The sequence below is a fragment of the Bufo bufo genome, chromosome 4 (genome assembly GCF_905171765.1).
Source record: "Bufo bufo chromosome 4, aBufBuf1.1, whole genome shotgun sequence".
NCBI lineage: Eukaryota > Metazoa > Chordata > Amphibia > Anura > Bufonidae > Bufo > Bufo bufo.
The window spans coordinates 388862003-388885650 of record NC_053392.1 but is presented as its reverse complement, the minus strand read 5'-3'; positions in this window follow the sequence as shown (position 1 = coordinate 388885650).

The following is a 23648-nucleotide window of genomic DNA, read 5'->3' as shown; positions in this document are numbered from 1 at the left end:
TCCAGACTAGGCCGCAATTAAAGTTTTTTGCCAAAACTGGGTATTTGTTTAATAACTGAATATGACAGCAGTATATAACCCTTGAATTTCACACATGCTGATGCTGCAAGGGCTTTAAAATTGGGTATTTTTTTCCAAAAAAGTGTGTTTTTAAAAACCCAAAAAATTATGGCTGTATTTCTAGCTTAAATTGCACACTGAATAATCCAGATGTTGGATATTGCCCAAAAAGTTTTTTTTTTTACTAACTCAATATGAAAGCTGTATATAACCCTTGAATTTCACACATGCTGATGCTGCAAGGGCTGTAAAATTGTGTACTTTGGTAAAAAAAAAGTGTGTTTTTAAAAACCCAGAAAATTTTGGCTGTATTTCTAGATTAAATTGCACACTGACTAATCCAGATGTTGGATATTACAAAAAAAAAAAAGTTTTTTTACTAAATGAATATGAAAGCTTTACATAACTTGTGAGAAGGCATAAGGTGCCATAATAGATGATAGATACGTGTCACCGAGGTGCCTGGCCTCAGTGAAATGAACCGGTAATGTTTTGTCAGTAACCCTAGGTTACTGACAGTTGCTAGAAGTAGTTTAGCTGATAGCTGCAGCTGATCCGGGCCGGGTTTCATTGGAGTAGTCAAAGAGCAGGGAGGGATGACTACTCCCAGGGCTGGGGCAAGGTCCACCACCAACAGAGGCTGAGCTGCCCAAGTGCGCCACCACCCCCCCCGACATTTAAATATGTATGTTTGTTATTAATCAGACATCCACCCCAACCCAACCAACCCCCTGGGGCGTTCCTTGTAATTTTACCCCATCCAGAACCCCATCAGACCTCAGATCAGACAGAAAAGAATATTATCTTTATTTAAGAACTATTTAACTTTATTTCAGGGCAGACTCTCATGCTCTATCCCTGCTGGGGCCTGGGCTGGGTCGTGACACAGTGCTATGCTGCTGCCCGCGCTGCTCCTGGTCTCCAGAGGGCGCACATGTGACCTGACTGCGTACAGCGAGTCAGGTCAAAGTGCGTGCTGTACGCAGCCAGTCAGGCAAGCGACTGAGCAGAGACCAGAGCAGCGGAGCAGCCGAGCCAGGAGGAGGAGCTGGGAGGGAGCACGTAAGTCAGTGCCAAGTGCTCACTACTCCCTCCGTCCTCCAGCGCGGCCGGCAGACCGGCAGGCGCGGCAGCAGCAGCGACGTGGTCAGTGGCCTGCCTGCCGCCCAGAGGCTGGGGAGCTAGCCTGCGCCCTGAGGCTGGAGCCTCCCCAGCCTCTGTGTCGGCCCGGCCCTGACTACTCCCACGTATCCAGGCCAAGTGTTGGCTGGCCTTTTTAAGCCAGGAGTCCCAGAAGAGCTGGGGTGTGGTTCCTAGTCTGGAAGTGTAACAGACTGGGAGTAAAGCTGTGTGGTGTGTTGCTGTGGATAAGCCTGCCGTTGCCTACTCTTTCCCCCCTCTCCAGCGGGTGGTGGAACTCTGGAACTACAGAGGACTGTGAGTTGTACCATTTCATATGGACTGTGTTTCTTTGTGTTTACCCGCTGAAGTAAGAGAGCATTTGTTAAGTCCGTGTTGAACAAAATAAAAGACTATTGTTTAAATGACACCTGAAGTCACTGTTTGAGCTGATCCCCACAAGTGGTGTCGGATGCGGGCATAAACCCGCGGTCGAATTACATGTCCTGGGTCAAAGCTGCAACACAGAGCCAACCCACACCAGGAAGTAATTAAGCACCTGGTGCAGGCAAACTTGCAGCAACAGAAAGCACATACGGACGCCATGCACGCCCAGCAAGAGACCAACAAGCTGCTTGTAACGGTACGTTTCAGCAGACAAGGGGTTAAAATCCATTCAGGCGATAAGCCCCTTTCTGAGAGACAGGCACAGCTACTGCAGGACACCAACCTCCCGAACTGGATTCAAAGTAGCACTCCAAACTGGAACCTCACGAATAGCTGCTAGCAGACGAACAGGAAAAGCATACAATCCTGGCAATCGGTCCTCTAACAGCATACAGTGAATCCCCCCAATAACGAGACAAGGCTCCGTGTTGAGGATCAAGCAGTGGTCTGACTGTACTTGAAGTACAGCCTCTTTTATTCACAAAAAACAAACATAGTACTGCCCACAGGGGTTTGAAATACAACCAATCAGTAATTAACAACACATACAATGTAACTACAGCAACCAATTGTTCACGCCCCCAGAGGACCAGAATGAAGACTGGGACATAGGACAACATATCCCCACAATGCATCATGGTTTCCTCCTCTCTGTCCAGACAACCTGAAGAGCAATCCAATTATCTCTGAGGACAAAGGGAGATCGCCAATACACATGTGCAGACAACAGAACAGACATCACCCTTTAAACACACAATAGGACAATGGACAATAGAAACACACCCAGCATATTCCCTCCCCTTATCCTGAGAGGAGACTCAATTATACATACAGTTAAACATACTTTCTACCCAACTTTCATAACTCTAAAACCATACATCACATTCACATAAAAATTACATATTCGCAATCAATCCATTCAGGGGAACAACATATTAAAAAATGGCATGAATCAGACCAGGGGTTCAAAAGTTAGTATATGGCCCATAATCCAGGGGCAAGAGGCCAGCAGCCAGTCCTCTCCAAAGCCCAGTGGCGAGGTTGGTTTCGCCACACATCTCCCCCCCCCCAGGGAAGACTAACCAGATACCTGACCTCACGCCGGTCGGTACCTGAGTTAGTCTGGCAGCCCACCCACAACCAAATACTGGACCTGTTGACTTTAGTAGCCTGTCTCTGTCCAGTGAGTCCACCAAGGTTATGTTGGAAGCTGGTACTCCCGGTCTCTGTGTTGCTCCCTGGCTTGGAGTGGGGGTTGCTTTGTGGGCAGGTATCAGCGGTACTCTGCCCTGGTGCCAGCGCTACCACGGAAGAAGCCTGGTTGGAGCCTGGTTGTTGGAGGGGGAGACCGACTGTCTCTACCCCCTGTGCTGTAAGTGCAGAGACCACGGTCCCATCTGCACTGTTGTGGGGCTTACTGTCTCCCCCTGGTGCGTTAAGCTGCCGCTGGGGAGAGGGGGTAACAAGCTCCTCTCCCATACATACTTCCGGCCGCTGGGGAGGGCGACCGACCGTCTCCGCTCCCAATACAGTGTCCTGCTGCTGGGGAAAGGAGACTGGGCTCTCTATTCCCAAAAAATCATGCTGCTGCTGGGGGACAGGACCGACTGTCTCTGCTCCCAATACAGTGTCCTGCTGCTGGGGAAAGGAGACTGGGCTCTCTATTCCCAAAAAATCATGCTGCTGCTGGGGGGCAGGAACAACCACCTCTGCCCCCTGTAACTCCGCCTGCCGCTGAGGAGGGAGGACGCTGCTCTCCTCTCCCTGCACTTCACACTGCCGCTGGGGAATGGAGACTGGGCTCCCTATTCCCTGCAATTCACACTGCCGCTGGGGAATGGAGACTGGGTCTGTCACCTTACTGTCCTGCTGAGCCTTCTCACTGACGTGGAACAGCTGCTGGTAGCCCTGTTCCAGCTCCATCTCCCGGGTCACCAGGTGGACCAGGTCCTGCTCAATCTCATGAGTGTCGTCCCAGTCATACCTGCTCTCCCTCCATTCCAAGAAATCATGGAACCGGGCTTGTGTAGGGCTCCCAAACTCCAGCTCTGAAAAGGTCTCCCATAACAAGCCAGGACCATCAAACTCCTCTCCCTCCGGCTTGTCATGCTCAGCTGTCCTGGGTAGGTACTGTGCCCCATACCACCAGAGCGCCTGGTAGGCATCTTCCAGCCACAGCTCCCGCCATGCTAGGAGTTCCAATTCCTTTACCCATTCCTCCCGGGGCTGCTCTCCCAGGAAGGGCATCCGCAGGGCTACTCGCTTCTGCAACCGCTGGTCTTCCGTGGGGAGTCTCTCGTCCTGCATATACTCCACAATACCCAGTACCTGGTACCAGATGCCTTTGCGGACTGCATCTCGGTCATCCATGACACCCTCATCGTACTCCACTGCTGTTTCCATTCTGGTGCTGTCAGGGTCGCTGTACTGGGACATGCGTTGCCCTCAAATTGTAATTCCAGGGAATGATGTTTCTTTGTAGCTGTCCTTCTGGCTGTAGGAACGATCCCACTGCTGCCACCAACGTAACGGACCGTTTCAGCAGACAAGGGGTTAAAATCCGTTTAGGCGATAAGCCCCTTTCTGAGAGACAGGCCCAGCTACTGCAGAACACCAACTCCCGAACTGGATACAAAGTAGCACTCCAAACTGGAACCTCACGAATAGCTGCTAGCAGACGAACAGGAAAAGCATACAATCCTGGCAATCGGTCTTCTAACAGCATACAGTGAATCCCCCCAATAACGAGATAAGGCTCCGTTTTGAGGGTCAAGCAGTGGTCTGACTGTACTTGAAGTACAGCCTCTTTTATTCACAAAAAACAAACATAGTACTGCCCACAGGGGTTTGAAATACAACCAATCAGTAATTAACAACACATACAATGTAACTACAGCAACCAATCGTTCAGGCCCCTAGAGGACCAGAATGAAGACTGGGACATAGGACAACATATCCCCACAATGCATCATGGTTTCCTCCTCTCTGTCCAGACAACCTGAAGAGCAATCCAATTATCTCTGAGGACAAAGGGAGATCGCCAATACACATGTGCAGACAACAGAACAGACATCACCCTTTAAACACACAATGGGACAATGGACAATAGAAACACACCCAGCATATTCCCTCCCCTTATCCTGAGAGGAGACTCAATTATACATACAGTTAAACATACTTTCTACCCAACTTTCATAACTCTAAAACCATACATCACATTCACATAAAAATTACATATTCGCAATCAATTCAGGGGAACCACATATTAAAAAATGGCATGAATCAGACCAGGGGTTCAAAAGTTAGTATATGGCCCATAATCCAGGGGCAAGAGGCCAGCAGCCAGTCCTCTCCAAAGGCCAGTGGCGAGGTTGGTTTCGCCACACTGCTCATCCAGCAGATGGCCGTTCTGACCGACGCTGTTCGCACCCGGGAGAGTTCAAATACTCCCACTCTGAATGATTGTCATCGTGTCAGGAGGACTGTGAGAGAAGCTTTACAAAAGATGACCCTGATAGATGATGTTGAGGCATTCCTTACGGTGTTCGAGTGGGTGGGTGACCGCGAAAAGCTACCACCAGATCAGTGGGCTGAAGTCCTGGCCCCGTATTTAACTGGGGAGCCCCAAAAGGCCTATTATGATCTTGCCCTGCAGGACGCTAAAGAGTACCCCAAATTAAAAGCTGAGATCCTGTCACGGTGGGGTGTTACGTTGGCGGTGAGAGCCCTAAGGGTACAGTACTCGAGGTCCCAGCTATTTAACTTGCTACTAGAGTTGAGCAGACACCTGGATGTTCGGGTTCGGCAGAACTTTAAAAAAAAGTTCGGGTTCGGGACCCGAACTTGACCCGAACCTGACCCCGAACCCGAACCCCATTGAAGTCAAATGGCTCTAAAATAGTCCTGGAAAAGGTTAGAGGGCTGCAAAAGGCATCAAAATGTGCTTAAGAGCATGACAACTGTTCTGCAAACAAATGTGGATAGGGAAATGACTTAAAAGAACATAAAATACTGAAAAATTAAAAATAACCATCTGGATCTAGGAGGAGTAGGAGGTTGGATGGGTGGATGTGGCGATGTAGGTTGACGTGGCGGTGTAGGTGGAAGCGGCGGTGAAGGAGGAATAGGTTGTGTTTAGGGATGAGCGAACCCGAACTGTATAGTTCGGGTTCGTACCGAATTTTGGGGTGTCCGTGACACGGACCCGAACCCGAACATTTTCGTAAAAGTCCGGGTTCGGGTTCGGTGTTCGGTGCTTTCTTGGCGCTTTTTGAAAGGCTGCAAAGCAGCCAATCAACAAGCGTCATACTACTTGGCCCAAGAGGCCATCACAGCCATGCCTACTATTGGCATGGCTGTGATTGGCCAGTGCACCATGTGACCCAGCCTCTATTTAAGCTGGAGTCACGTAGCGCCGCACGTCACTCTGCTATGATCAGTATAGGGAGAGGTTGCAGCTGCGACGTTAGGGCGAGATTAGGCAGATTAACTCCTCCAAAAGACTTCATTCTGTGATCGATCTGCAGCTGTGGATCATTGAAGTGCTATTATTGACTTGCTCACTTTTTTGAGGCTGCCCAGAGCGTTTTTAGATCACTTTTTTTCTGGGGTGATCGGCGGCAATTTTGTGACTTGTGGTGCGCCAGCACGAGCTATCACCAAGCGTATTTAACCATCGATAGTGTGGTTATTTTGTGCTATATCCTATATCAGCTGCAGGCTGAGCCTGTGTCACCGAAGTGCATTTAACCATCAACAGTCTGGTTATTTTTTGGCCATATACTACATCAGCTGCAGGCTGAGCCTGTGTCACCCAAGTGCATTTAACCATCAACAGTCTGATTATTTTTTGGCCATATACTACATCAGCTGCAGGATGAGCCTGTGTCACCCAAGTGTATTTAACCATCGAAAGTGTGGTTATTTTGTGCTATATCCTACATCAGCTGCAGGCTGAGCCTGTGTCACCCAAGTGCATTTAACCATCAACAGTCTGATTATTTTTTGGCCATATACTACATCTGGTGCAGGCTGAGCCTGTGTCACCCAAGTGCATTTAACCATCAACAGTGTGGTTATTTTTTGGCCATATATTACATCAGGGGCACCCAGCGCCTAAAAAATAGACCTGACATTTCTATTCAACCAAATCTGTACTGTTTTAGCTGGTCAAGTTATTTGTATTGACCGTAAAAGCACACTTTTTTTTCTGGGTTGAAAAAGCATTCCCAAATTTGCCATTCTCAAAATAACTAGTTTCTGGTATTTGAGGCCTACTTGGAATCTATCCCAAAAAGAAAATCTTACATTGAAGGTATTGATAGTGTCATTCTGAAAAACCTAAGACACACACTAGCGTGCTGATAGAAGTGTGATTCTGTGATTAAACCTATACCTGTCACACAGCGCAAAAAAAAACAGGTCTCACATCTCTATTCAACCAAATCTGCACTGTTTTAGCTGGTCAAGTTATTTGTAGTGACCGTAAAAGCAGACTTTTTGTTCTGGGTTGAAAAAGCATTCCCAAATTTGCCATTCTCAAAATAACTAGTTTCTGGTATTTGAGGCCTACTTGAAATCTATCCCAAAAAGAAAATCTTACATTGAAGGTATTGATAGTGTCATTCAGAAAAACCTAAGACACACGCTAGCGTGCTGATAGAAGTGTGATTCTGTGATTAAACCTATACCTGTCACACAGCGCAAAAAAAACCAGGTCTCACATCTCTATACAACCAAATCTGCACTGTTTTAGCTGGTCAAGTTATTTGTAGTGACCGTAAAAGCACACTTTTTGTTCTGGGTTGAAAAAGCATTCCCAAATTTGCCATTCTCAAAATAACTGTCACGGAACCATGTACCAGACGTACAACAAGGGATAAGTGAAAATAAGAAGGCTTTATTGAAAATAAAGCTGTAAAGCAAAAGTCCAAACGGATGGCGAAACCGAAGCAGAGTCTTTGCGAAGCCAGAGGTCAGGAACCAGAAGGGTAGTCAGACGAAGCCAGGATCAGGAACCAGCAGGGTAGTCAGACGAAACCAGGATCAGGAACCAGCAGGGTAGTCGGACGAAACCAGGATCAGGAACCAGAAGCAGCAGCAGTCTAGAAGCATGTGAACACAGGAGGACCAAGCAAGGAACTGAAGCCACAGACCTCCTAATATATGAGCTAGGCATCCAGCTCCTCCCAGTGGGAAGGAGGAGCCGCAGGGTGGGAGGCTACAAGAAATCCAGAAACCAAGATGGCCGCCAGCACATGTCAAACGAAGGAGAACAGCAAGAAGGTAAGACCATGACAGTACCTCCCCCTCAAGGGCCCCTCCTCCGCGGAGTAAAGAACGGTTTCTGAGGGAAGCGTGCGTGGAAGGCTCGGAGCAAGGCAGGAGCATGGACATCTGCGGAGGGAACTCAGGAACGCTCCTCTGGACCATAACCATGCCAATGGACCAAAAACTGCACCCGACGGCGGACCAGGCGTGAGTCCAGGATATTGCTCACCTCATACTCCTCACGATTACCCACTTGGACCGGACGAGGCCGAGGAACCGAGGAAGTGAAACGATTACACACCAGTGGCTTCAACAGGGAGACATGAAACACGTTGGAGATCCGCATGCCAGGAGGAAGCGCAAGGGCATAGGCTACCGGGTTTACCCTGCGAAGCACTCGGAAGGGACCAACAAAGCGAGGCGCCAGCTTGGGAGTGGGCACTCGAAGGTTGAGGTTGCGGGTGGACAACCATACACGGTCTCCGACCTGGTAGGAAGGAGCAGGCGCTCGTCTGCGATCAGCCTGGAGTCTCTGGCGCTGCGCAGAGACCTCAAGGGACTTCTGGATCAGTACCCAAGAAGCACGTAGGACGGAAAGGTGATCCTCCACAGCCGGAATATCCTGGGGAGAGAATACCTCCGGTAACACGGCAGGTTGGAACCCATAATTGGCCATGAAGGGAGACGTCCCAGAGGAAGAGTTCACCGCCGTGTTCCTGGCAAACTCAGCCCAAGGCAGGAGGTCAACCCAATTGTCTTGGTGATCGGAGACATAGCAACGAAGGAATTGCTCCAAGGCCTGATTGGATCGTTCTGCAGCCCCATTGGACTGAGGGTGGTAGGCCGAGGAGAAGGAGAGATGAATCCCCAACTGGGAGCAAAAGGCGCGCCAGAACCTGGACACAAACTGACTCCCCCGATCCGACACAATCTCCTTGGGCAAACCGTGCAACCGGAAGACCTCCCTGGCAAAAATCGTGGCCAACTCTTGTGCAGAGGGTAACTTCTTGAGAGGAACACAGTGGCACATTTTGGAAAACCGATCCACAATCATGAGAATGACCGTATGGCCTCGGGATGCAGGGAGGTCCACAAAGAAATCCATCCCCAGGTGTGACCATGGGCGCTCCCCGGTGGCTATGGGTTGCAGAAGGCCCAACGGAAGGTGCCGAGGGGACTTACTCTGGGCACAAACGGAGCATGCCGCTACATATGCGGCGATGTCGGAACGTAGGGAAGGCCACCAGAACAGACGTGAAACAGCCCAGGACAGCTGATTCTTTCCAGGATGCCCCGCGGTCTTGGAGTTATGGTAGGTTCGCAACAACCGAGTGCGCAACTCCTCAGGCACAAAACATCTGTCGTTGGGTCTCCCAGAGGGAGCACCAGATTGAGCCGCCAAAATCTGCTCACCCAGGGGAGAGGTCAGGCTGGTGCGAATGGCGGCCAAGATCTGATTCGGAGGTATGACCGAAGTCGGAATCGACTCCTCCCTGGACAGCTCGGAGTACTGCCGTGATAAGGCATCCGCCCTGATGTTCTTGGAACCGGGTAGGTAGGAGACCACGTAATTAAAACGTGACAAGAACAGAGCCCATCTGGCCTGACGTGGTGTCAATCTCTTGGCCTCAGAAAGGTAGGTCAGATTCTTTTGGTCCGTCAGGATGAGGACCGGAACCACCGAACCCTCGAGCAAGTGCCTCCATTCTTTAAGGGCCTGCACGATGGCCAATAACTCCCTGTCACCAATCTGATAGTTGCACTCCGCGGAAGACAGTTTCCGGGAGTAAAAACCACAAGGAAGCAGAGGACCCTCTGGTGTTCTACGCTGAGACAGAAGGGCGCCTACTCCCGTCTCAGACGCGTCCACCTCGAGGACAAAGGGCAACCCAGGGTTGGGATGCGACAGAATCGGAGCCGACACAAAGGCGGACTTTAGAGCCTCAAAAGCTCGGATGGCCTCGAGCGGCCAGACCTGGGAATTACTGCCCTTCCTGGTCAGATCCGTGAGAGGCTTGGCTAGCATGGAAAAGTCCCTGATGAACTTCCGATAATAATTGGCGAAGCCCAAAAAGCGCTGCAGGGAACGAAGACCACTGGGCTGGGGCCACTGTAAGACAGCCGAAACCTTCTCAGGATCCATGGAGAACCCCTCAGCGGAAATGATGTAACCTAAGAAGGTTACCTGGGATCGGTGAAATTCGCATTTCTCAAGCTTACCGAACAGCTTGTTCTCTCGTAACCATTGCAACACTCGTCTGACATCCAGAATGTGGGCCTCCATGGATTCAGAATATACCAAGATGTCATCCAAATAGACCACCACACACTGCTGCAACAGGTCACGGAAAACATCGTTGATGAATTCCTGAAAGACTGCGGGCGCATTGCACAACTCAAAGGGCATAACCAAGGATTCATAATGACCGGTCCTGGTGTTAAACGCGGTCTTCCACTCATCGCCCGCCTTGATCCTTACCAGGTTATATGCCGCCCTCAGGTCGAGTTTGGTAAAGACCGTGGCCCCTTTAAGGCGATCGAACAGCTCGGAAATCAAGGGTATCGGGTAAGCGTTCTTGATCGTGATGCGATTGAGACCCCTGTAATCGATGCAAAGCCTCAACTCACCGCCCTTCTTTTTCACAAAGAAAAATCCAGCCCCTGCCGGGGACGAGGATTTGCGAATGTGTCCGCGTGAAAGCGCCTCCCTCACGTACTCCTCCATGGCCTCATTCTCCGCTACCGACAGTGGATAGACTTTGCCACGAGGAGGAACGGCACCAGATTGTAACTCTATGGCACAATCGTATGGGCGGTGCGGAGGTAGGGCAACCGCGCGCACCTTATCGAATACATCCCGGTACTCCTCGTATTCAGGAGGCAACAGAGAGTCCGAGGAAGTACACAGCAACTTGACAGACCCATGGATGCAACTAGCCCCACACTGCGGTGACCACGAGAGGATCTCGGCCGATCTCCAATCGAAAGTCGGATTATGCTTCCAGAGCCAGGGGTACCCCAAGACCACCGAGTAGTGTGGAGACGAAATAACCTGGAGGCAGACCGACTCTCTGTGAACGGCACCAATGGCTATCCCCACTGGAAGGGTCTCATGAGTCACGTGTGGCGGCAGAAGGGGTCTGCCGTCTATCGCCTCAAGAGCCAGTGGGGAACCTCGAGCCTGCAGAGGAATGGAATTGGCGGCAGCGAACACATTATCAATGAACAAACCACCAGCACCAGAGTCCACCAACGCCTGGGTCGTCACCGAGCCCCCGACCCAGGAGAGGACAACAGTGATCAGTGGTTTGTCAACACGGGAAACCGGGGACGAGGAGACTCCACCCAAGATCTGCCCCCGACAGGATCTCAGGTGCGAGCGTTTCCCGGACGGTTCGGACATGCCAACCGAAAATGCCCACCGAGACCACAGTACATGCATCGGCCCTCGCGTCTCCGGAGTACCCTCTCCCCCTCGGACAGGCGAGCAAACCCCAGCTGCATGGGTTCACCCCCAGACAAGTCATCCCCAGGAGGCGTGGGAGGAGAGGGAGGCACGGGTGGGACAGCAAACGTAGGCGCCAATCTGTTAGAAACCCTCCGCAGGCTCTCCTTAAAGGAAGGTCTCTCCCTGAGTCTGGTGTCAATCAAAATCAGGAAAGAAATAAGAGACTCGAGCTCCACTGGTAGGTCCTTAGCTGCAACCTCATCCTTCAAGGCATCCGAGAGACCATGAGAGAAAGCAGCGACCAGAGCCTCATTATTCCAGCCCACCTCTGCTGCCAGGGTACGAAACTCAATGGCGTATTCAGCTACGGATCGTGAACCCTGTCTGATGGACATAAGGAGCTTCGCAGCAGAGGCAGCACGAGCCGGCACATCGAATACCTTCCGAAGAGAAGCAACAAAACCGGAAAACTCGGCAACCACCGGATTGTTGTTCTCCCATAAAGGGCTGGCCCAGGCCAAGGCCTTGTCCGAGAGCAGCGAGATCAAGAAGCCCACCTTTGATCTCTCAGTGGGAAAGGCATGTGGCAGCAACTCGAAATAAATGCCCACCTGGTTAAGGAAACCTCGGCACTGAGTTGGCTCTCCCCCAAAGTGCTGTGGAAGAGGGGCAGAACCGGTCATACCCCGAAACACCGCAGGTGCAACAACAGGTGTCGGGGTAGACTCTGGCGCAACAACCGGAGCGGCAGTAGGAGTGGGCCCAGGAGCGACAACCGACCCATCGGCAACGGGAGCGAAATGAGCCGTGCGTTCAAGCAGGGTTTGCAACGCCACAGCGAACCGACCCAACAGGTGATCCTGCTGATCAAGTCTGGCAACCAGCGTGGGTAGCGAGGATGGCCCTGTACCGTCAGAATTCATGGCTTGGTCCTAATGTCACGGAACCATGAACCAGACGTACAACAAGGGATAAGTGAAAATAAGAAGGCTTTATTGAAAATAAAGCTGTAAAGCAAAAGTCCAAACGGATGGCGAAACCGAAGCAGAGTCTTTGCGAAGCCAGAGGTCAGGAACCAGAAGGGTAGTCAGACGAAGCCAGGATCAGGAACCAGCAGGGTAGTCAGACGAAGCCAGGATCAGGAACCAGCAGGGTAGTCGGACGAAACCAGGATCAGGAACCAGCAGGGTAGTCAGACGAAACCAGGATCAGGAACCAGAAGCAGCAGCAGTCTAGAAGCATGTGAACACAGGAGGACCAAGCGAGGAACTGAAGCCACAGACCTCCTATATATATGAGCTAGGCATCCAGCTCCTCCCAGTGGGAAGGAGGAGCCGCAGGGTGGGAGGCTACAAGAAACCCAGAAACCAAGATGGCCGCCAGCACATGTCAAACGAAGGAGAACAGCAAGAAGGTAAGACCATGACAGGGAACTGCCATCCAATATGTATGCTTTAACAGGGGCAGATGCTTGTCCATATTTATACACACATAATGGCTAAAACCACACTGTGCCATCACATATTTTGTGTTTTTCATATTAGAAATGTTCCAAAAAGTCTTCATTACTGGGGCAGATGGTTTTTAAATACACATGGTGTTATCCAAAAATGATGCCTTAATGAGGCCAAATACAACTCCTGGTTATACACACAAATGTTAATGTCAGAAGAAACAGTCACTTGTTGGGAACTGGCGTCCGGAATGTATGCTTTAACTGGGACAGATGCTTGTCCATATTTATACACACATAAGTGTTGTCAGAAGAAACAGTGGCTTGTTATGAACAAGCCTTGATAAATGATCCCTTATATTTGGGAGGCAGCAGCAGTACAGTATGGATTTGAAAATGGTAAAGTAAGGTGTAAGATGTGCAAGGATAATACTGGCATCTGGCCACAGTAGTAGCGGCAGCGGTAGCAGCACACCATGGAACAGACAAGACAGTATATATGTGTGGGGCTCTTTAGGGGTATTAGTAGTAGTGGTAGCTCAGTAAGGGAAATAGTAGTGGCAGTAGCGAGATTAGTAGTTGAGGCTGCAGCCATACGGTATGAAACATGATGGCAGGGAGGCAGACAGTATCAAAGCATGATGGGCTGGCAATAAATAATCACCATCAGCAATGGCAGATCTATTCGTCAGCCTTAGCCAGATGTGTCTGAAAATCCTCACAGATCCATGCCTGGTTAATTTTGACAGATGTTTTGTAGATTGTTAGAGGACAACTTTGTTCCTTTGGGTGTGACAACAGCATCTGCCCTATCTGAGTTGACACTGGAGGCTTGACATGCCAGTACAGAGAGAGAAAACTGGACCGGTCCAATCTGCCTGCCCAGAAAAGGGGAAAGGGGCCCCCTGGTCAGACACTCAAACAGGAGAAGTTGGGCATCGCTCCTGAAATATTGCAAGGGTATGAGTATACAGACTTTCCTCTCTGACCCTGTGAACAGCTTTGATGCTACAGAGCTACAGTATAAGTATATCTGATAATGCACCTTATTTGAAACCACACTTTGATCTTATTGGATTATCAAACAAGATACTTGTATTTTGGATATAGAATAATGGATATAAAAAGATTTAAAGCTTAATCCGTGTATTGTTTGAATTTGCTGGACTTGCTGTCATAGGAGCGTAGGAGGCTCTCCATATATACACATGTGCAGTTTAGATGATGTCCTGGAGCTGTATATTGGATTAAACACTTCACTTTACACATACTGTATGATAGAAGAGAATGGAAGCCATGTGCTGTACTGTTTCTGTTGGGGACTGATGGATGTAAATGTAGGAGGACGTTAAGGAAGCGGAAAAGTGCCTGTTGTCGGAACCTAAGTAACACAAATATGGGGATTTCAATAGGACCTGGCCTCGTTGCTGCAGTGCTGTTTAACAGCTGCTGCAAATAACATTGACCCAGTTGGCTATGAAAGACCTCTATTCTCCCTACTCGTAACAGCTGCTGTTTGTGGAGCTGGGTGGAAGGAAGAGTAGTCTGAGAGGGAGAAGTAGTAATTGATGATGATGACAAGGACACTTCAGTGTATGTGGCCTGATTTTCACAAAGGAGACCAGGAGAAGGCAAGCACACTTGCTCCAAATAACTGGTGGTCAGTTCTATTTTCCCACAGTATCTGGTGATACCACGTCATTTGCTACAATATAACCATAGTGCCTACATATGTGTTTGAACAGCCACTGATTTTCATCCTACAGATCTTGCACACTGTAATGCTTTGTCTGTCAGAACAGTGGAGAAAAACTGCCACACAAGAGATAAGCAGAACGAGAGGCAGCCGAGCTGACTTAGAATTGGCATGTTTTGAACCCGCACCCACAGTATCAATAGAATCAGAACCAGCCCTGGCAGTTTTTCTTTGAGGTTTTACTTGTAAGTTGCCTCTGCTCTCTATTGCCCCAACACTCACCATCCTCCTCCTTTGATGTCACCTCCTCTTCAGCCCCCCATCTGACTCCTAATCAACATCATCAGCTTTGATATGTCATCTTGAGCTCCTTGCCCATCCTCTTCTGATTCCCTACTCGCTATTTGCCTCATGTGCCACTGTCATCACGGCTTTGACTGCCATATCACCATCACCAAGTCTAAAAGTGCTAGTGCTACTACCACCAACACAGCTATGCATGTGGCCCCCCACCTTTTCTTAAATCTCCTCCTCATGGCAGTCAAAAGACTGTTCTCACACAAGTCATCAACAGTAAGACTATCTTGAGTATCTTCCCTAGGACATAAGGTTTGGTTACCTTATATTACAGTAGGAAAAAAAGGTGCCCCACTAGGATGGGGCAATGAAGAAGCACTGAAAGGCTTCTCTTGGGCTACAAGGAAGAGGAGCAGGATGAATGCTTTCACACTGTGCTCTAAGGCACAGTTTCAGACTCAGAGGTGACATCATCTGGCTATGGGTGAGAGGGGGAATTAGCCATCCACTCCAAAATGTCATCCTCTTGCTCCTATGTCATCCTCTTGCTCCTCAGTAATAATATGGAGCCCATTGAAAGCCAGGGATAATTGTGGCCTGCTGCTGCTACTACTACTACTACTACTACTACTACTACTACTACTACTAATAATAATAATAATAATAATAACAATAATAATAATACTGTCCGAATAGATGTTGCTGCTACAGATTTTTGCATGACAATAGCCAAGGCATAGGTGTTTCCACCCTTTCATTTATCAGACACTTATTATGAGGACTATATATGAAAAGTTACAGATTTGGTACACAGATTAATAAATGGTACCAGCAAAATTGCAAGCATTTTTTTGGTAATTTAAAGACAGAGCCAAAATTACATTTCCCTCACCTTCTATAAACATACTGAACACTGGTATTGACAATTTACAATGGTAATACAGAGTGGAATGATAACTGGTATATTAATGCAGTTTTTTGTGGTATTATGCGTGCACTAAGACTGTATTGTATCTTGACACAATATAATACGTTAACGGAAACTGGTATATTAATTCATTAGAGCACAGTACTTTCAGTAAAACTGCGGGTTTCTTCATGCAATACAATGACAACTGAAACGGCTATAGTAATGCAGTTATTATAGCACAATGGGGAGATCTATCAAACTGGTGTACAGTAGAACTGGCATAGTTGCCCATAGAAACCAATTAGATTTCACCTTTCACAGCTCCTTTGGAAAATTAAAGGTGGAATCTCATTGGTTGCTTTGGGCAACTAAGCCAGTTTTACTTTACACCAGTTTGATAAATCTCCCCCAATGTGTTCGCTTATACAGCGGGTATCAACACAATGCAATTCATTAACTGAAACTAGTATATTAATGGGTTTGGCCACTTTCTGGTGGCTGTTGACCAATGTGTTTGCAAGATGATTATATGGCACTTACTAATATAGCCTTTGTTAATATTATGTTTTATTTTCCATATTTCATAAAGTATGCCTCTTTGTTTACAATGTCTTTTGCACTTTCCACACAGAGATCTTGTCAATGAAATGGCAGCTTGATTCCCTTCAAATACACTGCACCTACCATCTTTACTTGCATTGTTCAGAGTTTAGTGCAGGTGCATTGTTCTAGAATAGAAGAAGCTGAGTGATGTGTCTTGTCACTTGACCCTCCATCAGCAGCAAACGTAGGGACAGGAACACTATGCAGACAGCAGAGAGGATGTGCTTAACAAGTGGCATAGCTTATGAAATATAGCAAACACACAATATCAACAAAGGCTATATTAGTAAGTGACATATAGTCATCATACATACACTTCTCTTTCAGCTAACCAGAAATTAGCCAACCCTTTTAATGCAGTTATGCACCACAATGCATTTATTAAAACTGTACGGTATCTTGACGCAATAAAATGCTTTAACTTAGACTAGTATTTTAATGCATTTATTGCAACACAATACATTTACTAAAACTGGGTGTCTTGATGTAATACAATGTGGTAACTGAAACCGGTATATGAATGCAGTTGTTACATAATGAGTCACTAAAACTGCATGGTATCCTGAACTAATACAATCGGTTTTCAGCAGTTTGCATACTATTGATAATGGTGCTAAAGGGGTTGTAAACTGTAGAAAGTTTAGCTTTTTACAAAAAAAAGTATGACTGGCTATTCATTTACAGAAAAATTACATTGTTGCAGGATTTTAATTGCAGAATTTGCAGTACAATAGGAACTTCTCAATTGCTGGAAGCTGTATGAAAACAATATGAAATACAGAACTCTGAGTGAACAGTCCCTCCCTCTTTATGCATTCCCTGATAAAACCATGGTATACTTAAATTAATTTGTCCTTATATTGTCCCTATACTCTCTGTACCACATCTAGATTACTGCCTTGTGTCTGAAATTGTTTTTTTTGTGGTCACAACAAAGACACGTTCTCAGATCACAAGCTGTGCTCATAATGGAATTTCTACAGCCAAGAGTCTTAGGCAGGATTCACACGGGCGAGATTTCCGCGCGGGTGCAATGAGTGAGGTGAAAGCATTGCACCCGCACTGAATCCAGACCCATTCATTTCTATGGGGCTGTGCACATGAGCGGTGATTTTCACGCATAACTTGTGCGTTGCGTAAAAATTGCAGCATGCTCTATACTGTGCGTATTTTACGCAACGCATGCCCTATAGAAGTGAATGGGGCTGCGTAAAAATCGCAAGCATCCGCAAGCAAGTGCGGATGCAGTGCGATTTTCACGCATGGTTGCTAAGATGAAAGTCTATTCACTGTATTATTTTCCCTTATAACATGGTTAAAAGGGAAAATAATAGCATTCTTTAATACAGAATGCTTAGTAGAAGGTCAATTGAGGGTTAAAAAAAATTAACTCACCTGCTCCAATTGATCGCGTAGCTGCCGATCTCCTGTTTTTTCTTCAGGACCTGTCAAAGGACCTGAGGTGACATCACTGTGCTCATCACATGATACATCACATGATACATCACCATGGTGATGGACCATGTGATGAGCTCAGTGATGTCACCACAGGCCCTTTGACAGGTCCTGAAGAAAGAACAGGAGACCGGCAGCTATGCGATCAATTGGAGGAGGTGAGTTAATGTTTCTTTTTCTTTTTTTAACCCTCAATTGACCTTCTACTAAGCATTCTGTATTAAAGAATGCTATTATTTTCCCTTATAACCATGTTATAAGGGAAAATAATTACATCTACACAACCTTGAACTCAAACCTGAACTTCAGTGAAGAAGTTCGGGTCTGGGTACCACATTCAGTTTTTTATCACGCGCGTGCAAAACGCATTGCATCCGCACGATAAAAACTGAACAACGGAACGCAATCGCAGTCAAAACTGACTGAAATTGCATACCTGCTTGCGTGGGTTAGCCGCAATGCACCCGGGACGCATCCTGAGCCAAAACCTGACGCCGGTCTGAACGCAGCCTTAAGGACCTCCCAAAATCCTGAGTCTAATAGAACACAACAAAGACACGTTCTCAGATCACAAGCTGTGCTCATAATGATATCTCTACAGCCCAATGACTTAAGGACCTACCAAAATCCTGAGTCTGCTTGGCTCACAGGCTCTTATCTCCCAGGGCCATGTGATCCTTCATCCTCATTCATCCTATCGTTTTCCCTGCTAATTATCACTGTAAAATGGCACAGGCTACATTTTGCATGATCCTTCCAAAGTGAGTTACCAAAACTCTGGACTTGTGAATTTTTGTAAAATTCATATCAAATACAATATATTTAGAATTGATTAATTTACCTCTACTGCATATTTCAAATCCGTAGTACATGTCAATTGACTTTGCAAAATTTTAATGTAGCGTGTACCTGAGAACTCTTAATATCTCATCCACTTTGCTGGTACTGTACAATGCACTGTACAATGGAAATCTGATGCATCTCAATCATGTGTAGACATATCCTAATAGTAAAATGTTACTATAATCGGCAAAATCATCTCTGTTTGCTCATAAGCTCCTGTATAGGGAGTGCTAGAGCCATGCAAAATTCATAGTTATAAGCAAAACTAGAGAATATAGATGTGAGGATAGGTCATCAGTAATAAACACCCAGATACCTTTAAATTATGATAAATAAGAGCACTGATGTTCCTATATTTTTAATAAATACAACATAACCTTAGGTTTATTTTTATTTTTTTAATTAATTTTCATTTCATATCTAGGGACAAACTGTCATTGAGAAAAGCAGCTTGATGATTCACACAGAAATCTTGAAAGTAGGATGCTTACATCAGCATTCTTGTAAACATTTGAGACAGTCTGTTTTCTGCAGCTCTAGAACATTCAGTCATTTTTGTGTATCAGCAATTCAGATGTCTTTAGATTTTCCTTGTGAAATACATGACTTGCAAAGTAATATAAGGTTCGGTATATCTTTCTTTTGCACATCTATTAAAAATAAAGGGACATTTGTAAAAAAAAAAAAAAAAAAGCAAAAATAATAATTGTATTTGACGTAGTATATTTATAGCTATAGCAATGCAATTCTATAGCTATATAGGAATCTCATTCACTTGTAGGCGAACCAGTCTCTAGCGGCTGCTGATGTAACGTGTGCTGGAGAGAAGCCTGTGTATGTCAGCGGCTGAACAGGGTGTGAAGTGAATGAGATTCCTTTTGTTAACAGCAGATGGCTCCATAGTTCAGGGGTTAGAGTGCTGGTCTTGTAAACCAGGGGTCATGAGTTCAAATCTTGCTGGCACCTTCACAATTTTTTTTATCTGTTAATGTTTGTACTCTTACTTATTCCGTTTATTAAGCAAAGAACATTTTAGCGCAATTTATCATATGAAATATGCTTCCCGTTATCATACTAATATAACAGGTCTGCTTACACATAATTTAGGATAGATAGAGAGATTAATGATAAATGAGATGATGGGGGTAGATTTATGATGGGTGGATGATGGCATATATGTCAGGATTTGTTTATTTTACTGTTCTGGGGGCACAAATCAATGCAACTGGAGTTTCAAGTACAAGCAAGCAATAGTACAAATATTAACAGACAAAAAAATAATAATTGCAAAGGTACCAACGAGATTTGAACTTGCAACCCCTGGTTTAAAAGACCAGCGCTCTAACCCCTGAACATGGAACCATCTGCTGTTAGGAAATGAATCTCATTCACATTAGTGTCCATAATATATATATATATATATAAGAAAAATCCAGCGGGAGCACCACCAGGAGTCGGGTGCAAAATCCACAGAGGCAGCGGCAGTACCCCAACAATATGGCTTGAAAAAGATAGGACCGCACTCCAGATAAAGTGAAAAATCAGTGGAGCTTTATTCACCCATAACTTTGGCAACTTAGCGACGTTTCGGCTCACAATAGCCTTCTTCCAGCTGGAAGAAGGCTCTTGTGAGCCGAAACGTCGCTAAGTTGCCAAAGTTATGGGTGAATAAAGCTCCACTGATTTTTCACTTTATCTGGAGTGCAGTCCTATCTTTTTCAAGCCATATATATATATATATATATATATATATATATATGTATATGTGAAGCCAATGGTCTGTGGTGCCAGCACTTGCTGTAAACATATTTTACATTCTATTACTACGGCTGATAGAGTTTAGGCTGAGGGCTGACACCTGATGTCTGACCCCTGATGGCTGATGGAGTTTCGGCTGAGGGATGACAACTGATGTCTGACCCCTGACGGCTGAGAGCTGACACCTGACGGCTGATGGAGTTTGGGCTGAGGACTGATGGAGGAGGTATTTTTTGATTGATGTCTGAGGGAGGAGGGAGTTTTGGATGAGGGAGGAGGGAGTTTTGGCTGACGTTTGAGGTAGGAGAGAGTTTTGCCTGACGGAGGAGGGAGTTTTGGATGAGGGAGGAGGACGTTTTGGCTGACGGTGGAGGGAGTTGTGGATGATGTCTGAGGATGTCCTAATATGTATGCCGTAATAACACTTGGCATCTGCGCATTGTGCATTGTTTTACTAACTCTGGTATGCAAACTATATAAACATATATACAAGTGCAACCGCCATATTGCAATGGCTTCACTTTAACACAGCAGTACAGCATACGTCATATATGACACATCGGGGAGGAGGGTTCTCTTGGAACTTAAGTGAATAAAGCGTTAGCTGAGAGCTGGAGGATATGGGGGCCATCTTACTTAATCAAGAATAATATCCACATCTCTATCAGTCCCCCCTTTGAAGCCATTTCAATTGGCCTAACGCTGTCCCTAATCTAAGTAGGTTCTACAATCTGTCCCATTGTACCTCTTGGTTGTTTCACCACTTTAGAGACAATCTATCTCTATTGGATAAACTCCCTCGTAATGAACTTATACAATGGGAAGTTAGATTCTCACCTATCCCTAGTACAGAATATATGGGGGCAATGTTGAGTGGTGGATTTTCAATTATTGTGAACTATTTATACTGGGAATCTTTGGGCAATACTATCCATGGGTCACTGGGCTGGAAGTATCGGGCTGTAACAGCTTTGTTCATCCTTTTACACAACTTTTTCACAGCTCAGAAATGTATTTCTACTCATTTGAAATCTATATTCTTCAAGTCAGGATCAGCAGTCACACAAGGGGGAACAAGAGCACACAAGACTTACCATTTTCTTGCAATGACTGGTGTAGATCCAATTAGGCTTTCCTTTGAAACCTCTATGATGTGCTTGTGGTCAGCAACATTTGGAATGGACCATCATAACAGGGTTTGAGGACTTTTCTAAAGTGTCTTTTTACCACCACCCAATCTCCATACACAAGTGGGTGGGTTTCTGGTACTTTATCAAGATCTTGGAAGTGAAGCAAAAACTCAAGAGTGTATATTAGTCAAATGCTTGTGCAAACTGAACACATGATCTGTCAGACAACCATGTTGCATCTGGAGCTGCTGTGGGAAATACAATCCTGTCCTAGGGGCTGACACAAAAAGGACCTTATAGGTACTAAGGCCTGTCTTATGGTTAGTGGTATGCCTTACTGAAAAGAGGGCTACCAACAGACACTCTGTTCATGGCTTTTTTTTTTTTGTGGGGGGGGAATACAATTTTATTTTATTTTTTCAATTTTTTAATGTAGAAAATTGTGACATTACATATAATAGAAACTAACATAGCACAGTAAAGTTACTTTCTTCTCAGGTACAATACTAAAATGGTACTACAATCATGAAATTAGGACAATGATTCAGTGACAATCCCACGGGGACCAAGGTGAGAGGACAAATGATTCAATTCGGAAAACAAGCTACATTTACCAGAGTGTGTGACATGGTTACTACACTGTTAGAAGTTCCTGAAAGAAGTCCAGGGTAACCAACATTTCTTAAATGTGATGTTTCTACTATTTTCCCATTACGCTAGTTCCTCAAACCTATAGAGTTTATCTACTTTAGCTATCCACTGGGGTATGGGTGGGGTATCTTCAGACAGCCAATATTTGGGAATCAAAAGACATGCTGCGTCTAAGAGGTGATTAAACAAAGGAGGAAAAGATTCCAAAGAGATGGAAGTATGTACACCTAAAAGGGCTAATTGTGGTGTTATAGGGATATTTCTGTTCATGGCTTTTTGAATCTTTAACTTTAGTGTCCAGTTCAGTTCCTTTTCTCCTACCCTACTGCTGCTTTGTGGATGGTACGAAGCATGTAAGGCCTGTTCTACACCCAAAACCTTCATCATCTTCTTCATCACTTCACCTGTGAAGTGAGCAACTGTGTCACTTTCAATGGTCTCATGTATCCCATTCCTGCATACAACTTTGGCCATAATCTTCTTTGCTGTTGTCTTAGCTACCGGGTATGCTTCTGGCCATCCTGAAAATAAATCATCACACATCAGTATGCTTCTGGCCATCCTGAAAATAAATCATCACACATCAATACATACTCAAACATGCCCACCTTGGGTAGTTGAATGTAGTCTTCAGGCATTGAAACAGATATAAAGGGCAATACATGTGTTTCTGGGGTACCTTAACCACCTTGCAGATGTTGTTCTGGGCACAAATCATACATCCTTGAGAATAACTGGTTGCTACAGTGCTGAACCCTGGGGCGAACCATGTACTATTTCACACAAAGTAATTTTTTGACTAGTGCGTCACCCCCATGGGTTGCCTGTGCCATTGTGGCTTAGAGGGACCTGGGAAGGCAGAGTTTCCCTTGGAACTGTATTAGGCCTTCCTCATTCGCAGTCCCCCATTTTTACATCCATTAGTCCCTTTTCTCCTTCCCCGCTTGGTTCTGTCATAAAAACTTCCAGCGAGACAGGAGGAGTTATTTCAGGGACCTGAGCTGTGTCCACTAAGGCAGGGGTCTGCCAAGGCAATTTGGCAGCCATTTTTGCCACCTGATCTCCCTTGGCTTTTCCCTTTGCCTCCTTTTAGTCTGCTTTACAGTAACCTTTGATTTAATCACCGCCACTGAATTTGGCAACATGAGGGCTTCCATAAGAGACTTCACTGCTTCCCCATTTTGATGGGTTTACCTGAAACGGTCAGGAAGTCTCTGGCTTTCAAATGGGCCCATAGTTATGGGCTATACCTGGAATCAGCGTAAATGTTGGCTGCCTTTTTCCTCTGCTTATCTGCAAGCCATCTCCAGAGCCATTAGCTCTGCTTCTTGGGCAGACATGTCTGGTGGTAAAGACTCTGCTTTTTAGTGTCATGTTTAATTACCACTGCCCAACCTGTGTAGTACCTGCCATCCTGGCCATACCTCGATCCATCCACAAAGAGCACATGATCTGGATTATCTAATGACTGATTTACCATCTGGTCAAATCTCACGGTCTGTCATGAT